Source organism: Pan troglodytes, chromosome 7 (assembly GCF_028858775.2).
Source record: "Pan troglodytes isolate AG18354 chromosome 7, NHGRI_mPanTro3-v2.0_pri, whole genome shotgun sequence".
In the NCBI taxonomy this organism is placed as follows: Eukaryota; Metazoa; Chordata; class Mammalia; order Primates; family Hominidae; genus Pan; species Pan troglodytes.
The window spans coordinates 112,028,123-112,051,954 of NC_072405.2; the positions used below are offsets into that span (position 1 = coordinate 112,028,123).

At 35.7% G+C, this 23,832-nt stretch overlaps 1 protein-coding gene across 14 annotated transcripts in view; it reads right to left on the minus strand.

Annotated features, from left to right (window-relative positions):
• Positions 1-23,832, minus strand: part of NCALD (neurocalcin delta) — a 445,958-nt gene that overhangs the window by 104,781 nt on the left and 317,345 nt on the right. Inside the window, exon 1 of one of the 14 annotated variants that reach the window (XM_063816506.1) lies at positions 11,484-11,583. The exons of the other annotated variants lie outside the window; for them this stretch is intronic. The gene's annotated coding sequence lies outside the window, so the exon portion shown is untranslated. Of the gene's footprint in view, positions 1-11,483; positions 11,584-23,832 lie in introns of those variants that run through there. 14 annotated transcript variants of the gene reach the window in all.

Here is a 23,832-nt window from a genome sequence, read left to right on the forward strand (position 1 = left end):
AAATAAATAAAAAAATAAAAAAGAGTAGCTCTGGGGTGCTACAAAATATAAATGGAACCTAAGTCAGCCAGGCAGATTACATTTGTGTCACTGTAAAAGAATGAAATTTCTTTAGTAGAATCAGAAATTGCTTCTTTAATCATAAGACTAATGTTCAAATCACTTGGTCATAGAATCGTCCTATTCCATCCTCCTTTTCATCTTCCTTTATTTCTGTCCCAGCCCCAATTGGGAGAAAAGATAGATGTTTATTTAAAAAGTTATTTTCCTGATGCGATTAGCTGTGGCACTGCAAAACTGAAATCAAACTATAAAGAACTTTCCTCCTTTAATTTCAGATTAATGACAGCTGGGAATTTACCTGTTTGAACAAGGATAATGGAATCCAATGTCTACCTAAAGCCTCACTAGGGGCAGATTTCACCAACAGCCACAATTCATTAACTAACAATTTGTTCCAATTATTGTTCTGCTTTTATGTTCAGAAATGCACATCATACAAATGAGGGAACCGGAAGAGGCAGAGAAACATACCATTCTAGCTTTCCCTGGACCCATGTTCTCTGAGCTGCTTAATTTACCATCTCTCTGGCTCTAATCCATAGCTGCCTAATTAACTCTTCCTCCTCTTTATGCAGCTTTAGCATTTAAGAGAGAAAAACTGCAGTGCCACGTTCTGCTAATAGGTGATGTCTTCTGAAATAAGAAGTTCTCAGTTCTAAAAAAAAAAAAAAATGCCTAAAATTCAGGACTTTAAATGGATTAATTTGAAAATCAGCAAAAAAACCAACACTTTTATTTTGACTGATTTAGCATTTTTAAGACTAAGTATACTTTATACTGCCTTGGGCAGTATTAAAATATTCAGTGAACTATTAAAATATTCAGTGAACTGGCTGGGCATGGTGGCTCACGCCTGTAATACCAGCACTTTGGGAGGCTGAGGCCGGTGGATCACGAGGTCAGGAGATCAAGACCATCCTGGCTAACACGGTGAAACCCCATCTCTATTAAAAATACAAAAAATTAGCCAGGCATGGTGGCACATGCCTGTAGTCCCAGCTACTCAGGAGGCTGAGGCAGGAGGATCACTTGAACCTGGGAGGTGGAGGTTGCAGTGAGCCGAGATCATGCCACTGCACTCCAGCCTGGGTGACAGAGTGAGACTCCGTCTCGAAAAAAAAAAAAAAAAATGCAGTGAACTGACCTTCAAAATGAAAAATGGGTGCATGTAGCCCTTTTTTTCTACAACATGCTTCAACCAGAAACTGAAGAGAGAGATTAAGTAATTTGCCTACCTACTCATTTTCCTTTGCAAACTACCTAGGTTTAGAATTTCCTCTTAGAGTGAAGGAAGCTACCAGTCTTCTGTGAGGTTGAAGGCATGATGGTGATCTCTTTGGAGCTCAGATTTCTACCAATTTGGTTAATTAGCCCAAATGTAGTTGAAAGTATCACAGGAAATACACATGAGAGCTTTCTCCAATCACAGCCCACTACACTGAAGAGAATATGTGCCATTTTATTTTCTAATTGACAAGTCATTTTTTAAGGTGAAAATGATTCACCAAATTTAAAAATATCCATTCAAAAATAGTTCTGCATCTTATTTTTCACTCTTTGTAAAAACGTCAAGGCTGCCTATTATTAGTTTGACCACTTTGCCAGAAATAACTGGTAAATGCCACTAAACAAGCAGTCTGACCTGGGCTCACACACCTGAACTAACAGGTGGTTTGGGTCATGCAATTCTAACCAGTCTTTTGTCGATGTTTGTACATAGGGATGTTGCTGTCTCCTCTGTCTTAACGTTAATGGGCAGGCCTGGACCTACTGTTTAGAGCTACTGGGTTCAAATTTCATCTTTTTATGGCTGGACCTTGAGCAAGTTACTTAAGTCCTCTGAGCTGCAGTGCCTACATCTTAAGGTTGTTTGGAGGATAATAAAGTTAATATATTATAAAATTCTGACACCTTGCCACAGGGTAGATGGCTCAAGTGTGTATGTCATTTCTTCTTTATCTGTCTGACTCTGATAAGCCTACAAAGATCTTCAGGGAAAGGATGAAATCTTATTCATCTGTACAACACTACAGTTAGCACACAGCCCAGAACACAGTGAATCCTCAATCCATGTTGAATGACTCAACTATTGGGAAATAAATGTTGAAGAGTAGAAAGAAATGGTTCCTTTTTCTTCCTACTAATAGGGAAGAGAGCCTCTCTCCAACCCCCAACCTCAAAAAAAGGAAAAGAAGAAAAAAGAAAGAACAAAAATGTTGAGTTATCATAAACTTTTCTAAAACTGGATGGCTCCAAGTAAATCAAACTTAACCCTACTCATACATAAATAAATAAATATTTGTTATGAGTACATGTAAGTTATATGTGGACGTATTTAATGGTTCTTGCTGTTGATGTTGGAAAATTTTTACATTAACTGACATCGAGTGCTTACTACATGTGGAACATTTTTCTAAGTACTATACATTTATTAAATCTTTACTATAATAATCCTATGAGGCAGGCACTATTCCATATTTCACAACTGAAGAAACTGAAGAGAGAGATGAAGTAATTTGCCTACCTACTGCATAGCAGAGCCAGGATTTATACTCAGGAAGCTTAGCTCTGTAAAATTTTGGAAATAATTTACATTTGATATGCTTTTAGAAAAATTGAATTATTTCTCATGTTTGTTTTACACTGTAGGGTTGTTTTTATTTTTAAATTTTTTGTGAAAAGGAGAAGGCCAACTTATCTTTTCTTCATCTTGGAACTCTAAAGATCTTAATCTATCTTTGGCCTACAAAGTTCTATGGCAAGAAAATAATCTAGTCAGAAAAATTTGAATCAAGGAAAATGGGCAAAGTAAACTAGAGAAAATGTCCTGAATACAACTATGCCTAAATTATTATAGTCTTAGCTGAAGCAATATTTAGAATGCACAGGCTTGGGTGAGTTCTGTTTCCCACTATGATGAAGTAGCATGTGTTCAAACCAATACTCTCACTGAAATAACAAAAATAGCTAGATAGATATATATTTTTAATGGCTGGAAGACATCAAAGAGTGGCAGAGGCAGCAAAAATTTTAAGCGCCAGGGTCTCAGATAAAAGGAACATATATTGAGTGTCTTATTCCATTTGGACTGCTATAACAAAATACCATTAACTAGGTAGCTTATAAACAACAGAAATGTATGTCTCATAGTTCTGGAGGCTGGGAAGTCCAAGATCAAGGCTCCTACAGATGTGGTCTCTTGTGAGAGCCCATTTCCTGCTTCCTAGATGGCACCTTCAAGCTGAGTCTTCACATGGTAGGACAGGCACACAGGACGAAGACAGCTATTTAGGGCCTCTTTTATAAGGAAATTTATCCCATTTATGAGGGCACTACCCTTATGATCTAACAACCTCCCAAAAAGGCCCACCTCCTAACACCATCACTTTGTGGGTTAGGGTTTCAACATATGAATTTGGGGAAGACACAAACATTCAGTGAAGCACTGAGGTATAGACTCTGCATTTCCCACTGCTTTTCTTCTGAAATTATTGGATGATTCTTAAGTGGTGTGGGGCTTTTAGCATTCTCAGAAGCTGAAGAGAGAAAAATTGGAGTACAAATATTTAAATGCATTCAAGACTTGAGGGACTAAGATTGTAGACAGAGAGAAAAAAATGGAATCACAGAGAAGATATTCCAACAATCTGTACCGTTTTCCCCAGGAAGCATTTCCCAATTCCTAAACGGCATAAGACAAGAGGACAAGAAGTGAAGCACAAAATGCAGCAAAGAGGCTAAAACAGAAAGGCAGAGTTTGGCAGTCGTGTAGTGACAGGGAGACCAAAATTATAGTTCAGATTCTCCAAGGAGTTGGAACCTGGTAAACCTAAGTTTTCATATCTCAAAACTGAAAGGCTAAGTCCTAGAAGAAATGAAAAACAGGAAATAGATGAGGACTCACAAAAGCCAGGATCCACCCTAGAATCATTACACTCTCTAATTGGATCAAGATAATTTTCCCCCTTTCTGACTACCTTCCAGAAAAATCAACCCTCTTTAAAGGAAGATGACATCTTTCAGAACCTCTAAAATTTTTCATACACCATTTTCAATTCAATCCCAAATCACTAAGCATGCCAGGAAATAGGTCTAACTGACCACAATCTCTGAGGAAAAAATAGGCAATATAGGTAGACTCAAGTTATTCATTTTCTGTAATCATCAGACAGGGACTTTAAAATAACTCTAATTTGTATGTTCAAGAAAATAGATGGCAAACTGGAGAATCTTCACGCAAAAATGAAATTTTAAAAAAGGAAAATATTAACATTAAGTAACTAAAAAATACAATGGAAGGTAAAAGTACAATAGATGGGTTTAAGAGCAGAGAACATACACAAAAAGAGAAAACTAATGAAAGAGACAGATCAGCAGACAATATCTAGACTGAAGCATGATAAGAAGAATAGAAAATACAGAAAAATGTAAGAGACATTGGAATATGATGAAAGGCTAATGTGAATTTGAAAGATGAGAGAAAAGGAGCATAAAGAATAAGCAATATTTGAAGAGAACGAAGAAATTTTCAAAACTTACAAAAAGACACCGTGAAAGGAAAATATCTTGGGCCCCCAAAATCACGAAGCTGAAAGGAAAATTCAAGCTGGAAACTGCTCAGGCCAAACCTGTCTCCCATTCTATTCAAAGTCATCCCTCTGCTCACTGAGATAGATGCATTTTCTGATTGCCTCCTTTGGAAAGGCTTATCAAAAACCCAAAAGAATGCAACCATTTGTCTCTCTCCTACCTGTGACCTGGAAGCCCCTCCCTACTTTGAGTTATCCCCGCCTTTCTGGATGGAACCAATGTACTTCTTACATATATTGATTGATGTCTCATGTCTCCCTAAAATTTATAAAACTAGGCTGTGCCCTGATGTCCTTGGGCACATGTTATCAGGACTTCCTGAGGCTGTGTCATGGGCATGTGCCCTCAACCTTGGCAAAATAAACTTTCTAAATTAACTGAGACCTGTCTCAAATGTGTGGGTTTTGCAACACAAAACAACAAATTTAAAAAGTTCTATATACCGCCAAAAGGATAAATAACTACAAAGAAAATCACACCTAGAAACCTCACGATCAACCTGCTAAAAACTAAAGACAATGCCAAAAATCTTAAAAACAGCAAGATAAAAACACCACATTAACTTTAAAGGAGCAACAAAAGACTTTTCAACAGAAACTGTCAAATCCAGAAGATAATGAAATAATAAACTTTGAAATGACAAAAGGAAAAAGTGCAAATTTTTTATTATATATACAGAGAAAATGTTCTTTAAAAATGAATGTGGAGGCCAAGTGTGGTGGCTCATGCCTGTAATCTAGCACTTTGGGTGGCCAAAGCAGGCAGATCACGAGGTCAAGAGATTGAGACCATCCTGGCCAACATGGTGAAACACTGTCTTTACTAATAATACAAAAATTAGCTGGGTGTGGTGGCGTGCACCTGTAGTCCCAGCTAATCCGGAAGCTGAGGCAGGAGAATCGCTTGAACCTGGGAGGCAGAGGTAGCAGTGAGCCGAGATCGCGCCACTGCACTCCAGCCTGGCGATACAATGAGACTCCATCTCAAGAAAAAAAAAAGAGGAGTGTCTTCTGTTCCCAAGAAGACTACAGACTGCAAAAAATAAATTAAATAAAATAAGAAACAGAGCTTCTGAGACCCATGGGACTATAAAAAAAAATCTTTTATGTCTTCAAAGTCCTAGAAGAAATTCAACACAATTCATGATAAAATCTCACAGAAAAATGAGTGAGAGGAATGTCCTTATCTTGATAAAAAGTATCTACCAAAAGTATACGGCTAATTTTATACTTAATAGTGAGAGTAAATATTTTCTCCTTAAGATTAGGAACCAGGTAAGGATGTACACTCTCACCACTGATTCAACAGCATGCCAAAAGTTCTAGCCATTTCAATAAGGTAAGGAAAAAACTTAAAGGCATACAGTTTGGAAAGGAAGAAATAAAACTGTTTCATTTGTGGATGAAATGATTATCTATATAGGAAACCCCAAGGAATCTGCAAAACAAACAAAACTTCCTGTAACTAATAGATGAGTTTGAAAAGATCACAGGATACAAGATAAACCTGAAAATCAATTGTATTTCTCTACACTAGTAATGAACATGTAGAGACTGAATTTTAAAATACAGTGCCATTTACAACTGCTCAAACCCAAATGAAATAAGTATAAATCTAACAAAACAGGTACAGGACTTGTATTCTGAAAACTACAAAATGCCAATGAAAGAAATCAAAGAAGGTTCACATAAATGGAGACAGATGCCATGTTTATAGATTGAAAGATTCAACATAGCAAAGATATCAACTAACCTCTAACTGATTTACAGAATTAACACAATTCTAATCAAAATCTCAGCAAGATTTGTTACAGATATATACAAAATTATTCTAAAATTTATTTTGAAAAAGAAAGGAAATAAATAGCTGAAATAACTTTGAAAAAAAGGAATAAAATGGAAGCCATCAGTCTAGCTGATTTCAGAACATACTATATAGCTACGATTATCAAGACTGTGGGATACTGGCATAGGGACAGACACGTACATCAATGGAACAGAATGGAGAACCCAATAGCTCACCACATAAATATGACCAATGGATTTTTGACAAATCTGCAAAGGCAATTCAATGGAAGAAGAATATTTTTTTCAACATATGGTACTGGAACAACACCAAAATCACAATCTACAAAATAAGTAATTGATAATATAGACAAGGACCTGTTAAGAAGATGAAAAGACAAGCTACAGGCTGGTGGGGAAATATTTGCAAATCAAATATTTGACAAAGGACTCATATCTAGGACATATAAAGAACTCTCAAAACTCAACAGTAAAACACACAATCCAACTAGAGAATAGACAAAAGACATGAAGAGACATTTTATCAAAGAATATACACAGATAACAAACAAGTATAAAAAAAAATGTTCAACATCATTAACCATTAGGGAAATTCAAGTTAAAACCATAATGAGATCAGAATAGCTAAAATAAAAAATAGTGCCACTACCAAATGCCAGCAAGGATGCAGAGAAACTTATTCATTCATTGCTGGTGGGAATGTAAACTAATAAAGATACTATGAAAAACAATTTGCCATTTGCTTTGAAAAATTAAACAAGTTACTATCATGCAACTCAGCAATTGCACTTGGACATTCCAGAGAAATGAAGACACGCTAACACAAAAACCTGAACCTGCTTGCTTATAGCAGCTAGCTTAGCTTTGTGACAGCCGAGAACTGGGAACCACCCAGAGGCTTTGGGTGGATGAATGAGTAAATGAACTGTACTATATCCACACAATGGAATACTACTTAGTACTAAAATTGAATGAACGACTTATGCATACAAAAGCCAGCATGTATATCCAGAGAATTTTACAGAGCAGAAAAACAAGTCTCAAAAGTTCCCACACTGTATGAATCCACTTCCGTAACATTCTTGAAATGACAAAATTATCGAAATAAAAAATAGATGAGTAGTTGCAAGGGGTTAAGGAGCAGGCAGGGAAGCCAGGAAAGTACGCTGGCTGTAAAGGGTAGCAAGTAGGACCCTTGTGCACTGGACACCTTCTGTATCTTGACTGTATCAATATCAATATCCTGATTGTAATTTTGTACTGCAGTTTAGCAAGATGTTACCTTTGGAAGAAAATGGGTAAAAGGCATATGGGTTCTCTCTGTATTATTCTTACAACTGTATGTGAATCTACATTTATTTCAAGATAAAAGTTTAATTAGAATTTTTAAAATGAAGGTGAGATAAAATATTTTCAGTAAAAAACTGAGAGAATTAATTCCAACAGAATCACACCAAATTTCTCAAGAGTCATTTAGGCACAAGAAAAATGATTCCAGATGGAAACACAGACATATAGAAAGGGTAAATATATAGATAAACCTAAAGAAATACTAATTTTATAAAATTAGAATGTTGTGTGGGATATAAAATAAATGTAGATTTCAAATATAGACTATTAGCACAAAAGTAAAAGAGAGGAATAGAATTAAAGTGTCCTAGGACTCTTGCATTCTTGTATAAGTACAAATAGTCCCTTATTAGGTACAATGTAATCCTTGCAGTAGCTACTAAAAACAAACAAACAAACAAAAAAACTAAAGAACATACTGCTAATAAGCTAATAGAGGAGAAAAAATAATTTTAAAAATTACTCGATTCCCAAAAGAAGAAAGGAGGAAAAAAGAGCAATAAATAATAATAGAAAGAAATGGTAAGATTAAAGATGTAATCTTAAACATATCAATAATTACCATAATATATAAACTGACCAAATATTGCAATTAAAAGAAAATAAACATCATACTGTATTAATAGATATATTCTAATTCTTTGCTGTATGCAAGAGACACACTTTGAAATCAAGAGTACAGAAAGGCTAAAAGTAAAAAGATAGATACATATATATCACACAAACTCTACCAAGACAAAGCTGGTGTAGCAATATTACTATCAATACATAATACTTTATAGCTACTAGAGGCTGAGACAAGAGGATCACTTGAACCCAGGAAGTTGAGGCAGCAGTGAGCTGTGGTTGTGGAGGAGAGGAGAGGTGGGGAGGGGAGGGGAGGGGAGAGGGGAGGAGGAAAAAAGGAGGGGGGAGGGGAGGGGGATTAAAAGGGGAGGGGGGAGAGAAGGGGAGGGGAGAGGAAGGGAGAAGAGGGGAGGGGAAAGGAGGGGAGAAGAGGAAGGAAAGAAAAGAAGGAAGGAAAGGGAAAGGATGAAGGAAAGAAAGGAAAGGAAAGGAAAAAGGAAAAGGGAAAGGGAAAGAAAGAGGAAGGAAGGAGGAAAAAGAAAGAAAAAGAAACAGAAAGAAAGAGTATAGCTATAGTACTTTATAGAAATATAAGCAAGAAATACTACTAAAGATATAAATACTTCATAATTTACCTTTCCAAATATGTACACATTTAATAGCATCAAGATAAATTTTAAAAATCACAATCATAGTCTTAATTTAAAACATCTTTCTTGGTAACTTACACAACCAGCAGAAAAAAGTAGAAATGTAGATTTAAATTACAAAATTAACCAATTTGACCTAATTAATATATTAGTCAATATTTGAAAAACGGTGACCTCAAAAATTGCAAAATACACATTTTTTTTTTCAAATGTGTTCACCAAAATTGGCTACATGCTGGGCCACAAGTAAGGTCTTGACACATTATAAATGACTGAAATCACAGAGAATACTCTTTGCAAACAGTGGATTAAAGCTAGGAATCAATATTAGAAAGACAAATAGAAAATCCCTGAATGGAAATTAAGCAATGCATTTCTCAGTCGTCCATGGGTTAAAGCCACATCTGTATGATTTACAAGCACGCTTCCTTTTTTTTTTTTTTTTTTTTTTTTTGAGACGGAATCTCCCTCTGTCGCCCAGGCTGGAGTGCAGTGGCACTATCTCGGCTCACTGCAAGCTCCACCTCCCGGGTTCACGCCATTCTCCTGCCTCAGCCTCCCAAGTAGCTGGGACTACAGGTGCCCGCCACCATGCCCAGCTAATTTTTTGTATTTTTAGTAGAGACGGGGTTTCACCCTGTTAGCCAGGATGGTCTCCATCTCCTGACCTCGTGATCCGCCCGCCTCGGCCTCCCAAAGTGCTGGGATTACAGGCGTGAACCACCGCGCCCGGCCAGCATACTTCCTCTTGTTGTGCTTTGCTTTACTGTGCTTCACACATACTGTGATCTTTACAAACTGAACGTTTGTGGCAACCCTGCATCAAGCAAGGCTAGCCGTGCTGTTTCTCCAACAGCATGAGCACAAATCATGTCTCTGTGTCACATCTGGGTAATTCTTTTAATGTTTTTAAACATTTTTCATCTGTTATGGTGATCAGTAATCAGTAATCTTTGACGTTACTTTTGTAATTGCTTTGGGGCACCACAAACCATGCCCATAAAAGATGAAAGACTTAATTGATAGATGTGTGTGTTCTGACTGCTCCATTGATTGGCCTTCCCTCATCTCTCGCCCTCCCCTGGAGCTTCCCTATTCCCCGAGATACAACGTTAAATTAATAATCCCACAATGGCCTCTAAGAGTTCAAGTGAAAGGAAGAGTTGCATGTCTCTCACTTTAACTTAAAAGCTAGAAATGATTAGACTTAGTGAGAAAAGCGTGTTGAAAGCCAAGATAGGCTGAAAACTAAGCCTCTTGTGCCAAACAGCCAACTATACTGCAAAGAGAAAGATCGTGAAGGAAATTTAAAATGCTACTACAGTGAACACACGAATGATTAAAAAAAAAAGCAAAACAGCTTTATGTTCATATGTAGAAAGTTTTAGTAGCCTGGAGAGAAGATCAAATTAGCCACAACATTTCCTTAAGCCAAAGTCTGTTCTTAAGCCAGTCCCTAACTCTCTTCAATTCTATAAAGGCTGAGAGAGGTAAAGAAAATGCAGAATAAAACTTTGAATCTAGCAAAGGTTCATGAAGTTTAAGGAAGGAAGCCATCTCCATAACATAAAAGTGCAAGATAAGGGCAACCCGCTCGGGTCCCCTTCCACACTGTGGAAGCTTTGTTCTTTCGCTCTTTGCAATAAATCTTGCTGCTGCTCAAAAAAAAAAAAAAAGCAAGCTGAAGCAGCAAGTGCTGATGGAGAAGCTGCAGCAAGTTATGCAGAAGATCTAGCTAAGATCATTGATGAAGGTGACTACACTTCAAAACAGATTTTCAATGTGGATGAAATCACCTCTGATTGGAAGAAGATGCCATCTAGAACTTTCATAGCTAGAGAGAAGTCAATGGCTGGCTTCAAGGCTTTAAAAAACAGGCTGACTCTTTTGTTAGGGGCTAATGCAAGTGGTAACTTTAACTTGAAGTCAGTGCTCATTTACCATTCCAAAAAATTGTAGGGCTCTTAAGAATTATGCTAAGTCTACTCTGCCTGTGCTCCATAAATGGAATAACAAAGCCTGGATCACAGTACATCTGTTTACAGCATGGGTTACTAACTATGTTAAGCCCATTGTTGAGACCTACTGCTCAGAAAAAAAGGTCCCTTTCAAAATATTACTGGTAATTGACAATGCACCTGGTCACTCAAGAGCTCCGATGGAGATATACAAGGAGATTAATGTTGTTTTCATGCCTGGTAACACAACATCCATTCTGCAGCCCATGGATCAAGAAGTAATTTCAACCTTCAAGTCTTATTATTTAAGAAGCGCATTTCATAAGACCATAGCTCTTAAAGTATATAAATAGTGATTCCTCTGATGGATCTGGGCAAAGTAAATTGAAAACCTTCTGGATAAGAGTAATTATTCTAGATAACATTAAGAAGATTCATGATTCATGGGAGGAGGCCAAAATATCAATATTAACAGGAGTTTGGGAGAAGTTGAGTCTAACCTTCATGGATGACTTCCTATAGGGGTTGAAGACTTCAGTGGAGGAGGTAACTGCAGATGAAAGTGGTTTCTTGAGATGGAATCTACTTCTGGTGAAGATGCTGTGAATGTTGTTGAATGACAATAAAAGATTCAGAATATTACATAAAGTATGTTGACAAAGCAGCAGTAAGGTTTGAGAGGATTGATTCCAATTTTCTACTATGGGTAAATGCCATCAAACAGCACTGCATGCTACAGTGAAATCCATGATGAAAGGAAGAGCCAACCGATGTGGTAAACTTCACTGTTGTCTTATTTTAAGAAATAGCCATAGCCACCCCAAACTTCAGTAATCACCAGCCTGATCAGTCAGCAGCCACCAACACTGGGGCAAGACACTCCACCAGCAAAAAGATTAGAACTTGCTGAAGGCTCAGATGATCATTAGTAATTTTTAGGAAATAATTTTTTATATCACAGTAATTTGTGAAAATGCATTATTAGCATTTTTAGAAAAATTATTTTCTAAAAATTAGCAATTTTAGAAAATATTTTATATTCCAATAACCTATAAAAATGCATTATTTCTAAATATATACTATTTATAACTATGATCTATAATTATATCAATTATATATTATCTATAATTATATCAATTATATATTATCTATAATTATATCAATTATATATTATAATAATTATATCAATTATATATTAGATATTACTATATACAGAAATACATATTTCTAAATATATTACTATTTAATTTATATTTATATAAATATTAATATTTATAACTGTAATATATAATTGATATAATTAATTATATAATATATAACTAAGATTATTTTAATATATAATTAATATAATTACATAATAGATTAATATAATTATATAATATAATTAATTATATAATAGATTAATATAATTATATAATATAATTAATTATATAATAGATTAATATAATTATATAATATAATTAATTATATAATAGATTAATATAATTATATAATATAATTAATTATATAATAGATTAATATAATTATATAATATAATTAATTATATAATAGATTAATATAATTATATAATATAATTAATTATATAATAGATTAATATAATTATATAATATAATTAGTATAATTATCATATAATATAATTAATAAATTAATATCTAATTAATTATAAATAATTATAATAAAATATAATGCTTTTAAAAACATAATGCCATTTCACACTTAATAGATTACTGTATAGTATAAACATAACTTTTATATGTACCGAGAAACCAAAACATTTGTGTGACTCACTTTATTGCAATGTTCACTTTCACTTTATTGCAGTGGCCTGGAATCAAACCTGCAATATCTCTGAGAAATGCCTGTACACTGCAACCTAGAAACATTTTGAACTGAATGACAAAAATATATCAAAACTTACATGCAGCACTACTTAATGACAAGGCACATATATGTTTATGTTAAAACTGAGGTTCTACTTTTGAAGTGGCACTTTGAAAAGCTCCATGGACCTGTTCCCCAATGACTTAAGTATAACTTGTGAAAATACTTTTTAAAATCATATATATAAAGTCCATAATAATCATTCTAAGGGCATATAGACAATGAAGAAACATTTATTCAAGAAAATATACTAAAACTCTGAAAGAACACTGAGGATCTGGAGCACTTGAATTAAGATCCAGTTCCTCCTTAACCCTCAGCTCAGTTTGATAAAAGCTCCTCTCTTGAGAAGATGTGGCCAATAAGTTTGGCCTCCTTTTCCCATTAGCTCTCAGTCAAGGAATATAATTATCTCCGTTGGAAAGGCAGGACACCAGCCTTTCTCCAGATCTAAGGTTAGTGAGTGCACCCAAGAGGTTGGAGACTCCCTTGTTCTATCTATCCTCCATTCATAAGGCAGAGACTCTACTCTAAGCACAGCAGATCAAAAATACCAGGGCTCGTATTGCCCTCAATGCAGCTTGCTTTTAGAGTAGAGGTTCTATGCCAGGGAAGGCAATTTGAGAAGACTAGAGTCTACTATCACTGCCTCGTGCCTAAAGCAGTTATTCAGAAATTTTTCCCAGATGGAGAGGCCGTCCATAAGAACAGAGAGCTCTGAAGCTCTCCCCAAAGGAGCTAACTTTATTTGTAATAGAGTGTGTAAAAGTTCAAGTTTAAGGGTGCTCTCAAAAACAATGGAGATTTTGATGGCAAACAATTGAGAGGAGGTGGATAACTATAGAAGAGCAAAAGCTAACCTGCAGACCAGCGAGTTTATCAAAGAGAACTAGGAAAGGAGATAGCTAAAAACATCCTTCCTGGGATGAGAACAAGCCTCAAATATCAACCGCCAGAACTTCACTGGATGAATTTAATTGGATCAGACTTAAATAATTTATGCCCAAGAGCATTTTAAGAAATACTAGAAAAATCAGCAAAAAATTAGTGGAGCCTAACAGCTGGGTGTGATATCAAATGAAGCAGACCATATAACAGAGAGACTGGGAAACAGAAGGCGAAATATAGCTCTACCAAAACCAGTCATTGCAGGGTGATGTGAGTATGCCCAAGGCTGTGCCCTCTGAAAATAAACAGTGAAGGCTTTGCAGTGTAGGGAAAATAGACCTCACTAAAATAGTTTAATCAAGTCATTAAAAACAACAACAAAAAACCCCCAAGCAAACAGCAACAGAAACTCCAGAGAAGAGAGAAGAATCAGAATCCCAAATTGCTATACTATATTACCTTAAAGGTCCAGCTTTTAATGAAAAGTCATGAGACATGCAAAGAAAAAGGAAAATGTAACTCATACACAGGAAAAAAAGCAGAGAAAGAAACTCTCTGTGAGATGATTTAGATGTCGTATTTTAGAAAGATTTCAAAGCAGCTATTACAAATATGTTAAAAGAACTAAAGAAAACCATACTTTATGAAGTAAAAGAGGCTACAATGACAATGCCTCATCAAATAGAGAATATCAATAAAGAGAAAGAAATTATATTAAAAAACCAACTGGAAATGCCAGAGTTTAAAAGTAGAATAACTGAAATGAAAATTTCACTACAGAGAAATGATAGTAGATTTAAATGGGTGGAAAAAAGAATGAGTGAGGCTGAAAATAGTTTGGTAGAGAACATGCAATCTGAAGAGCAGAAAGAAAAAGAATGAAGAAAATGAACAGAGACAGCCTCAAAGAATTATTGGACATCAATATGTGTATAAAACACATGCACCTATGCACACAATTCCCAATTTAAATAAAAGCATTAATGTACACATTAAAGAAGCTAATGAACTCCAAACAGGATAAACACAAATAGATCCACACCCAGACATATCATAGTTAAAATGCTGAAAGACAAAGACAAAAAAAAAATTGAAAGCAGCAAGAGAAAAATGGCTCATTACATGTAAGGAAATCTTAATAAGATTAACAACTGAATTAGGAGAAACAATGGAGGCCAGAAGCCAGTGGGATTACATATTTAAAGTGCTGAAAGAAGACAGCTGTCAACCAAGAAGGCTATATCCAGCAAAATTATCTTTCAAAAATGAAGGCAAAAATAAAGATATTACTAGATAAACGAAAACAGACCAAATACATTGATAGTAGATCTACTTCACAAGAAATACTAATGGAAGTTCTTCATGCTTAAAGCAAGTGACCTCAGATAAAAAGAGTATCAGAAAAGGTAATTGTGTAATTATAAAAGATGTCATAAATGCATATTTCTTCTTCTTTCTTCTCTTGGCTCATTAAAAAAGCAATTATATAAAACTATATATATAATTGTATATTGGAGTTGTAACGTACAGAATTGTAAAATATTGTTGTAAAATATTCAACAACAACAGCACAAGGGAAAGGGGGAAGAGCAAAGCTGTATTAGAGTAAGAAAATAACACCATATGGTAATTTGAATCCACAGGTATAAACAGAGAACCAGAAAAGGTGCAGAAACATAGGCCAGAGAAATTAAATCATTTGCCCAGGATCAAAAAGCCAAAGAATTTTGATACTAATTCAACACCTTACTAATAGGGTTATCTGGTTTTACAACCCAATAGACATAGCAAAGTAGAATAAAGCCAAGGTGCTCAAGAAAGCAAAACCAACATCTGAAAGGCACATACAAACTGTTAGAAGCAGACACAAAAATCTTCCAAATCACCATCACCTGCAGTCATAAAGGGTTACAGCGAAGTTACTGAAATACTGGTAAAAATAGCACCCTTGTATTGTGCTTTATAATTTACATAGCACTTTCACAATTCTATTTTCTTTGACCCTGAATTAATAAAAGCATTTAATTTTTAAAATGGCTGATAATCCATGATTTAAATTTCTATCTCATAGTTGGGAAAAGAAGAGCATCATAAAACTAAAGAAAGTAGAAGGAAGGAAATAATAAAATGAGAAGAAACTACGGAATGGAAAACAAGGTATAATAGAGAAAAATGAGAAGATAGAAGTTGCTACTTTGAACAAATTAATAAAAGTAATAACTCCTTAGAAGAGTGATCAAGACAAAAAGAGAAAGAAGTCTCAAATTACCAATATCTGTAATAAAAAGGGAACATAATTACAGATCTTACAGCTGTTAAGAAATAACAGATTTCACAGGCTCTAGAAGATACCTTAGTGGTAACCCAGTCCTATCTACCTTTCAGTGAAGAAATCCCCTCTACACTGTCACTAAGGAGTAGTAAGCACCTGCTGCTTGAATACTTTCCAGTAACAGTGAGCTCTACATTACAAAATGTCAGGTCTTACAATTGTGGAACTACTCTAACTGTTAGAAGGTTCCTTATGATGAACCAAATGTCTCCTCCCTAAAACTTTACTATAAGTTTTAAGTTTTTCTCTTTGATGCTATGTTCACATGGCTGCCCTTCAGAGATCTCAAGGAGCAGCTATTACATCTGTGGCAGCAGTTGCTAATTGTCCTCTAATATCCATTTTCTCTTTCTTCCATAGATATAGAATCTTTAGCTTGTTAATAGCTGCAAAGAATAAAGACATTTCCTAACTCCCCTTCTAGCTCTGTGGCTTTATGATTAAGAACAGGCCAATGGGATGTAAATAGATATGTCATGTGGTAGCTTCCAGAATTTTCCTTAAAAACAAATAGGCAAACAAACTTGTCTAAGACTTTTGCCCCCTTTTTATGTTAATTCCTTTTACCATTCTACTGCTTGGGACCATGAGTATGGTGACTACCACTGTAGACCATAAGGAAGTGGGCTGTACACCCTAAAGATGGATGGCGGGGCTGTAAGCTGGAAGAAGCTTAGGTTCCTGAAGACTTCTTGGAGAAAAGCTGCCATTTCAAGGCTACATTGCTTTTCTATGGACTTTTACATGAAAGAGAGAGAGGGAGAGAGACAGAGAGAGAGAGGGAGAGACAGAAAGAAAGAGGGAGATTTCCATTTTATTTAAGATACCACTATTACATGCCAAACCTATTCCCAACTGTTAGCATGTCCACCATCAAAAACATCTTGTGCAAGTGAAATATCACATGTTTAATAAGCTGTGGAATGTTATAAAATTTCCAGGAGTCCCTAAAGAAGAAAATAGAAGTGCGTTCTAAAAGCATTGCAGAAGAAATACTGGAAAACAGCTCTTTATTTCTCTGAGTATTAAATTAGTAAACTTTAATATTTGGTAATGTTCATGCAAAGACTCTTTAAAGTCTTCCTGGACATCGAAGAGTCATATGGATTGATGTCTAAGAAAAAGAAGAAAAGAGACATCAAAATCACTACAGGAGTAAAAATGGCCTCTTCTTTCACCCTGCCTGCCTGCCTTTTTGCAGTTTGAATGAGGTAAATAATTCTTTTCTCAGAGAGAAAGAGTTTCTCATAGGAAACTAAGGATTTTGTTTTCTAAGAAAATGGTCCACAAATCACCTCTTTATATTTAATCTCCCATATAAAAGGAAAGTTACAAAATATTATTTTTCCATCAACAGCATCCAGTACAATTAGCACAAATATTATAATAGAATCTGTGTTTTTGCTCTTTTTTAATTTCTATTTATTTATTTGAGACAGAGTCTCACTCTGTTGTGCAGGCTGGAGTGCAGTGGCATGATCTCAGTTCACTGCAAACTTCATCCCCCGGGTTGCAGTGATTCTCCTGCCTCAGCCTCCTGTAGCTGGGATAACAGGCATGCGCCACCACACCCAGCTAATTTTTGTATTTTTAGTAGAGACGGGGTTTCACCATGTTGGCCAGACTGGTCTTGAACTCCTGATCTCAAGTGATCTGCCTGCCTCAGCCTCCCAAAGTGCTGGGATTGCAGGTGTGAACCACCGCACTTGGCCTGCTCTCTTTTTTTTAAAGATTGTTTCAAGACCATGAATCTCTCTTTGCTGTCAGGCTGACACTACTGTACATTTATAAATCTGACTTTTATGAATCATCACAAATTCTATCTCTCTCTGTTCCAAAGAATGAGGAAGTAGGGCTGAGCAGAGTGATAAATGTAGATTCTTTCCATGTGGTGCCTGTGTTGACAGTGCAACGCCTATAAACAAGAACAGAGAAGCAATTCTAAAATTGATCTCCAGCCTAAAGTCACACATTTCGTTGAGTTTCTGTGCAAAATGTTGGCACCAAGGACTCTTGCTGTGTTATAATAGAGAGAGTATAAACTTTGAAGTCAGGCACACTCTGAATTAAATGTGGACTCCCCAAATATGACTTTTTATCTCTGTGACTTTAGGACAATTTACTTAACCCCTTTGTGCCTTGATTGTATTGTCTGTAAGTTGGCAATATTTGTAACTACCTTGCACGGTGGTTATAAGGAGTAATGTTCAAATTTAGCAGTGTATCTGGTACAGTTAGACTGAAAGAGCTACTCTCTATAATTAAGGAGAATAATTAAGAAATGTGCTATTTAAGGTCCAGTTTACCCTAAGTTATGCTTTCTAAAAAATGGATCTGCTAGAAATGTGATTTTTCTGCTTCCACTCAATTCCTTAGTCAGTAAATTATAACAGTTCTTAACATCAGGAGAATTATGAATTTATATTTATATTTTCATAGCCCAAATTTCCATTTAGTAGCATCTGATGACAGTATAAACCACAGCCTAGGATAATATTTAGCCTATTAAATTCATTTTTTTACAAGAGAGAGGAAATAGGACATTAGTTTATTACTTTGCTGATATTAGCATCTCTTCTAAAAAAGCTTTCCCTAAAAAAGCACACACCACATACTCCAAGAGCTGCTAATGCCTAGTTCTTTTTTTAATGCAAAAGCTTTTCTATCATAACCCTTACACAGATTTATATAAATCAATGTTCTAACACTGTAATAGAGGTGAATCTTGCTTTAATAAAATCAAATATATAAAAATCCTAATGCAGAAAAATAATTAATTAGGACATTTAAAGCATAACTATCTGCTCCTGGGAATATTTTAAAAAATCAATTTCAGAAAAAAAATGTTTATTATGAATTATCAGAAAGTCACTTGAATAAAGGAAGCAGCCATCAATATTGTTCCAATAGTCAGATTACTAATTTCAGTTGTGTTTGGGCAATGTGATAAGCAGATTCATGCTCCCCTGTACCTGCCCCCCATGTGTCCATGTCCTAATCCCTGGAACCTGTGAGTATGTTATCTCACATGTCAAAGAGGAATTAAAGTTGCCAATCAGCTGACCTTAAAATAGAGAGATTATCCTGAATTATACAGTGACCCAAATGTAATCACAAGAGTTCTTCAAAGTAGAAGAAGAAGGTAGAAATAGGGCAGCATAAGAGGGTCTTGGACCACTGCAGTTGGCTATGAAGATGGAGGAAGGGGCCATGAGCCAAAGATGTAGGCAGCCTCTAGAAGCTGGAAAAGGAAAGGAAGTTGATCCTCTCCTAGAGGCTACAGAATTGAACAAAGCCTGCCTACACCTTAGCCCAGTGAGACCATTTTGGAGCTCTGACCTCTAGTACTGTAATACAGTAAATTTGCATTGTTTAAAGCCACCAAGTTTGTGATAATTTGTTATAACAGCAACAGGAAATTAATACAGGCAACAAATGCGTGCTGAGTGCGTGTTCTGAGCAAGACTTTATGGAAGAAGCAAAGATAAGCACTTAAAACGGTAATAGGGAAGAAAATGGGAGAGAGTTTAAGTATCCCAAGAGAAGTACAGCAAAGTGCTGTGGGGCCTCAGGGGAGGGAGATGTTCCTTCCAGCTGGGAGTGAACCCATTACCAAAAAACCTACTGCAGGGTCTTCACAACAGGCCTCCCAGAGGTAAAAGGTTGCCTAGTTGGCTTTTGGTAGTTTCTGTCAAGTCCTCTGATTCTAGAATTTCTATTTACAAAAGGACTTAAATTGCATGGACAATTTTCAAGAACTAGCCCATGTGGCTTATATCAGAGAACGTGCTAAACACAAGCAAGAAAAGAAATCAAAGAACTGCACCGCTCTTTTTCTATCATCTACAATTCAAATCTAGCATTGCGGAAAAGATTTGTTCTCAGAATGGAGTGGGATGGTTAATTTACACAGCTATCCTGGGAACCTGTCCTGTTAAACCTGCCTTGAGGCTATGTTGCTTTTCCATACTCTTATCTGTGGAAAATGACAACATCGGTTTTCTAAGTAGTTATCAACCAAAGAACCAAATGCAAGTTCTCTCTTAAGAGGCAGTGTGGTCATTCAAAGGGCACTGGGTAGAGACTCAGGGATAAAATCCAGCCCCTTACTACTATCACCAAAGCAGTCTATGAATCAAGCTCATCACCAAAGCAGTCTATGAATCAAGCTCATCATTAAAGCTTTTAGGGCCTAAATTTTTCTACATCCAAAATGAGATGTTCAGTTATTGAGTTTTCCATAATGTAAAGTCAATATCCTCTGAGCTCAGCAACTTAACTAAAGAGAAGTGAGAGCCCAGACAGTCTGGATCCACTTTGTGTCATGGCTGGGAAGGACTAAAAAAAAATTTCCAGAACATCAAGACTTGATACTGGCTTTTTCTCCAAGCAATTTTTCGTAAGAAACTTCACCGTGAAATCCTCAGTTGACAGTAAAGAGAGTCAAAACAAAAATGGGAACTGAGAGGCAATAGGGAGTTACCCTCATCAGAGGAAAAGAATAATGGATAAAACAAAGATGTATGACCCATGAAGTCTGTCCACTTCGGATTGAGTAACAGTGGAACCTTCTAAAAGAATTAGGGGCTTGAAGTCAGATTCCTACCAGCAGGAGTCCCCAGTTACAGTCTCTGAACTCCTCAGGGCCTCTGTAGTTCCTACAATTCCTCTTTAGATTCTCTGAGCCACCTCAGTATCATACCAATAATTCCTCTTTTTTCCTAAGCCAGTTTGAGTGGGTGTTCTATCACTTGAAAGCAAATGAGCACATACAAACACAATCAGCACATCTTTGTTCTTTACTGAATTAATGCCACTGACTCCTGAAAATGGAAAAAAAACTTGGAGATTTTCCACCTCAGTTCATTTGTTCATTTTTTCCTTTGAAAATCTTCAATGGGTGCTTTCTGTGTGGCAGGCAATGTGCTAGGCTGGGGGAGATAGCAGTGAACAAGAAAGACACAGACCTTGGCCTCATGATACAGTTATTGAAGAATTTAAACATTTAATAAATAATGAGTGATACAGAAAGATAGCTACTGGTGCTTGTCCAGGAGGATCTAACTCAGTCTTGAGTTTTACAGAAGGGCTCCCTAAGGATATGACCTTTGAGTCAAGAAGAAAGAGGAATGAGCCAGATGAGGAGTTGGGAGAAGTGCTGAGCAGAGAAAAAGGTGTGATTAAAACCACTGCAGCATGGCATGTTAGAGGAATTGAAAAGGATACCAGAATTCCAGAAAGCTAAGAAGAGTAAGGAGCACATGATGAACTGGGCAAACATGGGACAGCTTAGGGAGGGTTTTGTAAGCCAGTGTATCAAGGAGGTAACTGAGTTACTTGCTCAAGGATACACAGCTAGTGGGTGGCAGATTGAAACCTATGTCATTTGATTTCAAGACCAATTTAAAATATTTTAAGTAAAGTCCTTTAAAAATTTTCCCCCATTTCTAAAGGTAACACATACTCATTATAGAGTGAACATATTTTCTATTGGCACAAAAACCACTATGTAAATGCCCCCCAGGTTTTGCATTACACAGCTTGCACAATGTACATGGAAGGCTTGAATGACATCACATGATCACCCTCAGAAAATAGAACATCTGCAGAAACTAGACATCTTTAAAATGGCTTTTATTATAGGGTTTGGTCCAGATTTTGCCATAGAAAAGTCTCAAGATTAGAATTCATGGTGAAAATCTGTCCATATACATAAAAGACCCCCTATCCTTCCCCACATGTCAGATGCTTGCCCATTTTTACTACATAAAACTGCAGACTTGACGATAATCTGGTGATTATACTCAGAAAAGTATCTCTGGAAATGTTATCAAAATAAATAATCTGAATAGGCCTTTATATATTAAAGAAATTGAAACAATAATTAATACCCTTACAAAATAGAAAACACCAGGCCCAGATAGGTTCGCTGGTGAATTCTACCAAACATTTAAGGAAGAAGTTATACCAATTCTCAATGATCTCATTCAGAGTACAGAAGAAAGCAGACTTCCTAACTCATTCTATGTGGCCAGCATTATCCTAGTACCAAACCCAAAGACATAACAAAAAAACTATGAACTAATATCTTTCATAAACATAGATGCAAAATCTTCAATAAAAAATTAGCAAATTGAATCCAACAATATATTTTTAAAATTATACTCCATAACCACATGGGATTTATGCCAGGTATGGTTTAACATTCAAAATCAATTAATGTAATTAATCGCATCAACAGGCTAAAAAAGAAATATCACACGATTATATCAAAAGATCAAAAAAGCATTTACAAAATTCAACACCTACTCATGATTAAAAACTCTCACTAAACTGGGAATAGAGGGGAATGTTCCTAACTTGACAAAGAATATCTACAAAAAACCTACAGCTAGCATCATACTTAAGATGATAAACTCACAGCTTCCCACTAAGAACAGGAATAAGGCAAGGGTGTCTCTACTCATTTGCAACATCATACTGGAATGACGCAATAAGAAAAAGAAACAAAAGGTAGACAGATTGGGAAGGATGAAATAAAACTTTGTTTGCAGGTGACATGATCACCTAGGTAGGAAAGCCAAAAGAATAAAAAAACTCCTGTACTAATAAGGGATTATAGCAAGGTTGCAGGATACAAAGTTAATTACTTTTTTATATACCACCAATGAACAAACAAAATTTGAAATTAAAAACACAATACCATTTACATTGGCATCCTCCAAAGTGAAATACTTAGGTATTTCTAACAAATATGAATGAGATCTAACATAAATATAACAAATATATATGAGATCTTTATGAGGAAAACTATAAAACTTTGATGAACAAAATCAAAGAACTAAATAAATAAAGAGATATTCCATGTTTATGGATAGGAAGACTCAATATTGTCAAGATGTCAGTTCTTCCTAACTTGATCTATAGATTCAAAGCAATCCCAATTAAATTTCCAGCATGTTATTTAGTGGATATTGACAAACTTATTATAAAGTTTATATGGAGAGGCAAAAGACCCAGAATAGCCAGCCAACATTGAAGGAGAAGAACAGAGCTGGAGGACTGACATTACTTGACTTCAAGTCTTACTATAAAGCTACAGTAATAAGACAGTGTGGTACTGGTGAAAGTGGACAAATAGATCAATGGAACAGAATAGAGACCTCAAAAATAGATCCACATAAATACAATCATCTGACTTTTGGCAAAGGAGAAAAGGCAATACAATAGAGCACAGATAGTCTTTTCAACAAATGGTGCTAGAACAATTGGATATCCACATACAAAAAATAAATCTAGAAAAAGGACTCTTAAAACTCAACAATAAGAAAAGAAACAACTTGATTAAAATATGGCCCAAAGACTTTAACAGATATCTCACCAAACAAGATATGCAGATGGCAAATAAGCATATGAAAAGATGCTTCACATTAGATGTCATCAGGGGAATGTAAATTAAAATGAGATACTACAACACGTCTATTAGAACGCCCAAAATATGGAACACTGACATCACCAAGTGCTGGTGAGGATGTGGAGCAACAGGAACTCTCATTCACTGCTGGAATGCAAAACGGTACAGCCACTTTGGAAGACAGTTTGACAGTTTCTTATAAAACTAAACATACTCTTAATATATGATCCAGCAATCACACTCCTTGGTATTTACCTAAATAAGCTGAAAACTGATGTCCAAACAAAAACCTGTACACAGGTGTTTATAGTAGCTTTATTCATAATTGCCAAAA